Consider the following 6,143-nt stretch of genomic DNA (forward strand, 5'->3'; position numbering starts at 1 on the left):
GATGGTGTCAACGTACCTATGATATTTGATTATAAAAATTCATAGTTTCAAATATGGTTGAACGTTCATGGTGTTCTTTCAATGCAAGATTGTTTTAAACAATAAGATGTCTCTATAGTCTATACAAATGCATAAAAATCAAAGTTTCAATTTCAGGAAAGCTTTATAAAGCAATTGAGATTTTTTCGAATGTTGAAAATATAGATTAGAATTTGCCCCTTCCCTTTGTCGTTTTACCCTTTGTCGCGCTTTTAACCATTTTTGGTTTAACCTTTTTTCGTTTGACCATATGTCGTTTGATCATATGTCGTTTGATCATATGTCGTTTGATCATATGTCGTTTGATCATATGTCGTTTGATCATATGTCGTTTGATCATATGTCGTACATATGTCGTTTGATCATATGTCGTTTGATCATATGTCGTAAGACCATATGTCGTTTGATCATATGTCATTTGACCATATGTCGTTTGACCCTTTTTTCGTTTGACCATATGTCGTTTGACCATATGTCGTTTGACCCTGTGTCTTTTGACCCAATAATGTCGGTGAATCGCTCTATTATAATACAAGAAATTACTATGCCTCTATCAATGTACAGAAAGATCAAATTTTCGATTTCAGAAAAGTTTATTTTAAAGTTGAAGTATATCATAAAAGATTTAAGATTGTCGAGGTAATTTCTCAAGGTTTAGAATTCATTTCAAGATTAAAAGGGAACGGTCACGGTTTTTCAGCGGCTTCGGACGACTCTGAGCCAATTCTAATTATTTTAAAGTATTGATCCGATTTTTTCAAACAAACCAGGCGAAATATCCGGAATTTATTTGGTGTACTCATTGTGGCAAGGTCCGCGGGTTAGTAATTTTTCAAGGGGGGGGGAGGGGTTACAATGAGTTTAGAAGTAAATAAACATTTATATTTATATATTATATGTCGAGGCATAATTTTTTTGACCTGCAAACCTCAGAAAAGGTTAATATTTATGAATCAAGACTTCAAACTTATTACTGCTATATAGTTTATTTTATATAGATAGTTTGTCTGCTTTGAATTATACTTTTATTCCCTTACGACTTACTAGCTATTGAGAAGCTTTTAGCATTTAAAACAAAACAAAAAATTAGTAAATAATGTTTATACTCATGTATCATAAACCTGTTTATATTATATTATAATGTTTATATTCATGCATCATAAACCTGTTTATATTATATTATAATGTTTATATTCATGCATCATAAACCTGTTTATATTATATTATAATGTTTATATTCATGCATCATAAACCTGTGTCCAGAATAGATATTATGTTCAGATTTGAAGTTAAAAGCTAGAAAACATAAAAGAATGTGTACTACTGAAATGTTTAGGTACATGAACAGCCGAAAATTATTTTCACTGTAGGGAAAAATGATGAAAAAGTATTCAAAAACTCAATATAAGGCATAAAAATCTTCAGTTTTCTCGAAACCCTCCTACATCGATGTTTAGAAAACTACCCCTGCAACTGCAAGCTGGAGACATTAGTTCAAAAATCTTCTTCTATAAACCTAGCTTTCCTTTATCCATAATTTCAATTTGTCTCAATATCGTTACTCTTTTTTAAAAATCATTAACCTGTTTTTAGAAGAAAAAATAAGTTTCTCAAAATGCAAGAAATTATTTTAAATTTATTTTTATAGAAAGTGCATTTAATTTATTTTATTTGAAGAAAAATGACCTTAACACCCTTATTGCCTTTTTCCCCACTTATTTCTATCTTTCTTTCACTTACGCCTATAGGCAACCTACTTACAGCTAGCTGAACAGTTAATCCATGACATGAAACAATTAGGCCTTGGGGGTTTCAAGCATTAGAGAAAAAAGAAAAAGTGAAATCTAAACAAAAGTTCATCTATATATAAATTTGGCTTGTCTGTCTGTTTTTTTGTTTGTATCCAATAAACGTCAAAACGGCTGAACCGACCGGGCCCAAATTTGTTGTGGGACATCACGTGACCGCAGGGAAGGTTTATTAATGTTAAAAAAAAAATGTGGTTTAAAGGATTTTAATTTTGTAAAAAAATTCAAATTCTTGAAAATCCGCGATTTACATAAAATACATCTACCCCAACTGTACTATTTACATAAAATGCATCTACCCCAACTGTACTATTTACATAAAATACATCTAACCCAACTGTACTATTTACATAAAATATATCTACCCAACTGTACTATTTACATAAAATATATCTACCCAACTGTACTATTTACATAAAATACATCTACCCCAACTGTAATATTTACATAAAATTTATTTACCCCAACTGTTATATTTATATAAAAAATATCTACCCCAACTGTAATATTTACATAAAATACATCTACCCCAACTGTAATATTTACATAAAATATATTTACCCCAACTGTAATATTTATATAAAAAATATCTACCCCAACTGTACTATTTACATAAAATACATCTACCCCAACTGTACTATTTACATAAAATACATATACCCCAACTGTAATATTTACATAAAAACATCTACCCCTACTGTAAAAGTTGCATAAAAAACATTGTAATGTTTACATATAATTTATCTACCCCAACTGTATATACTATTTACATAAAAATATCTACCCCAACTGTAATATTTACATAAACATCTACCTCAACTGTAATATTTACATAAAATACATCTACCTCAACTGTACTATTTACATAAATATATCTACCTCAACTGTACTATTTACATAAAATATATCTACCCAACTGTATCTATATATAAATTTGGCTTGTCTGTTTGTCTGTTTGTTTGTATCCAATAAACGTCAAAACGGCTGAACCGATCGGGCCCAAATTTTTTGTGGGACATCTAGGGACCCCAGGGAAGGTTTATGAATGATCAAAATTTCAAATATTTGTCTCCATCAAAATTCGATCGTCATTAGATTTTTTAAAATTTTGAAAATCCACGAAATTTTTTGTGAAAATCCGCGAATTATTGTTGTTTTGTTTTGTTTTACGATGTACACAAAGAGAACATGTTCACAATTAATTTAGAAGATGGGCGCGAAGCGCCCTCTAAGGCTAATTATTTACATAAAATACATCTACCCAACTGTACTATTTACATAAAATATATCTACCCCAACTGTAATATTTACATAAAATATATCTACCTCAACTGTACTATTTACATAAAATATATCTACCCAATTGTATTATTTACATGAAATACATCTACCCAACTGCACTATTTACATAAAATATATCTACCCCAACAGACTACTCGACTGTACTCTTTAAGAAAGTTTGAATTTAGTTAAGGATAGAAAACTGTTGATATTTGTTGTAAAATATGCACAATTTAAAGTTTATAATAAATAATTTATGCTAAAAGTATTATCACTTGCAACAAATTCTTATTTTGAAATCCGAATATCTTTGTAACTTGATGTCGTAGGCCTTTGATATTTCAAAATCGGAATTCTGTTAATACAAATAGTCTAAATTTGAAATATCAAAGGTTTACACCCTTAAGTTATAAAAAGATAGAGATTAGAAAATTAGAGTTTGTTCCAAGTGTTCAGTTTCTTTAGAGCAAGATATGTGCATTTCCTCAAATAGTCCTTCATAAACAAAGTTTATTTAAAAAATAATTAGGGTTCGTGCCATTTAATTTCTTATTTAAACAGACTAGGAGTGCAGTGTGCGAAGTCAACGCGTTTTCTGTCAAATTAAGATACGCCAAACCCCTCATCAGGGTTGTGTGAGGTCACACAAACTTTTCTTTGCCCAAAACGGGTTTGCTATACATTTTAACGTTCTTTTGACCAATCAAACCAACAAATAATGCAAACGTTTACATATACGTATATTTAAAGAATATCATGGATTCGGAAACTTATTTTATCTCCACTGCGCGACGGCTTAAATATTAAAGGATTACTTCTGATCCAAGAATCAATCCTTGGAAACTGTCTTTCCCAGACATCTTCAACAATATTCAACTTTAAACTTGTTAATTTAGCTGAAAATGAATGAATGCCTCCAAATTAAAAGGATTTTAAAGGGAGTGTTCGCGAAAATGAAAGGGGTACAGGCTTACGGCGAAAAATAATCGCTTTTGATCGCAACTAATCTTACTTCTATCTGTTGCGTCTATAAAGAGATAATTTTTCAAAACGACTAATACTGAAGAACCTAGCGTCCAAACAAATTCAGAAAGTTGCAGTATATGACTCGTATTTTTTTTCAACACATTCATTTATAGTTAATATTTCATAATATGTGTTATTTGTTTTATATACAATACACTTAAAAGGACTTTTTTGCGCTAGGTGTCTCTGCCATGTGTCATCATTCAATGCATCGAGAGCAGAGACATCTGGCGGCCAACTTTTTCGGCGTTTTAAGTGCATTGTATAAAAACGAATAAAAAATATTATGATATATATAAACTTTATACGAATGCGTCGAGAAATAATCGATGACTATAAGATGTAATATCTGAAAGATTTGTTTGAAATTAAAGGGACAGTAAAGGAAAAATGAAAGGGGGTATAGGCTGAAAGCTAATCACTTTAGCTCTTGATCGCGACCCATGAAAGTTTTATCTGATGTTCTCGAGAAACTGATTTAAAACTGTGTTAAAATTATACGAAAATTCATATATGTAAAATTTTGAAAATCTGAAACTTAAATCACGTGACCAGAACTATCACCAATGGCAGAGCAGTATATTGGTCACGTGTCTCCGCCTGTATCACATGACCACTTTACTGCACTGCCATTGGTGGAATTTCTGGTCAAGTAATACGGACGTAAAAATAATATTATGAATGAAATCTATTGAAAATAGAAACAACAAATAAAAAAGTAAACCTAAATTACAATTAGCTTTCTCTGGGATATCATCGTTTTCAGATTGGTTGCTTATTTGCTGAACATGATCTGTTCAAACCCACTACTTTTATACAAAGTTGTATATATATTAATTTTCGTATAGATTTGACACAGTTTTATATCAATTTCTCGAGACAGGAACATCAGATATGACTTTCATGGGTCGAGATCAAGAGCTAAAGTGATTAGCTTTCAGCCTGTACCCCCTTTCATTTTTCCTTTACTGTCCCTTTAAATGGATTTTTTTCATGATCCGAGTCGTATATTGCAACTTTCTGAATTTGTATGGACGCTACGTTCTTCAGTTTAAGTCATTTGTAAAAAATTTCTCCTTATCGGCGCAACAGATAGAAGTAAGATTAGAAGAGATCAAAAGCGATTATTTTTCGCCGTAAGCTTATACCCTCTTTCATTGTTTGTGAACACTCCCTTTAAGTGTAATTTTAAGTGACACTGACATTCTAAGCAAACATGGCAATGCCCGATTCACAACAATACCCTTAGTTAAACTTTGTCTGATCAAGTATAACTTAGATATCAATGGTTATAATTTTGAATTATCAGAATTTAACACTTTTAAACCTAGCAAAAAAAACGAAAATATCTTCCACATTAGTGACCAGAGAGAGGTTTAAGGGTACAATTGTGAATCAGGCATTGTCATCTTTGCACGAAGGTTGACTTGAAAATACGTGCATGGTCTCTTTAAGCAATAAACCAACAGCTAGGCACTTAGTTAATATTTTATTTAAATACTTTGATAAAAACCGTTCTTTAAAACCTCTCGGGATTTCAATTGGATGTAATCCTTATCCAAATATATCTTAAGACTACTGAATAGTAGATAAACATAAATGTGATTTTACCGGTATAAAGTTTAAAATGTATATAATATTTTATAATAAATTGATACATTTTCATTCTCTGCTTTTTTCGTAATAATCTCTAATTTTTTATTTATTTTTCCTTGTCCAACACCGGCCCTTTAATTTTAGCAAACTAGGCTTTTAGGGCGCTTCGGATTGCGGATTTAAAAAAAAATCCCGGATTTTAAAGAATTTAAATTTTTTTTTTAATTCGCAAAATTTTTTTCTTTGTTTTAAAATGTAAACAAAAAGAACATGTTTACAATTTAAATAGAAGATGGGCGCGAAGTGCAGTTGGGTAGATGTATTTTATGTAAATAATACAATTGGGTAGATATATTTTATGTAAATAGTACAGTTGAGGTAGATATATTTTAT

Source organism: Eurytemora carolleeae, unplaced genomic scaffold (assembly GCF_000591075.1).
Source record: "Eurytemora carolleeae unplaced genomic scaffold, Eaff_2.0 scaffold181, whole genome shotgun sequence".
Lineage (NCBI taxonomy): Eukaryota > Metazoa > Arthropoda > Copepoda > Calanoida > Temoridae > Eurytemora > Eurytemora carolleeae.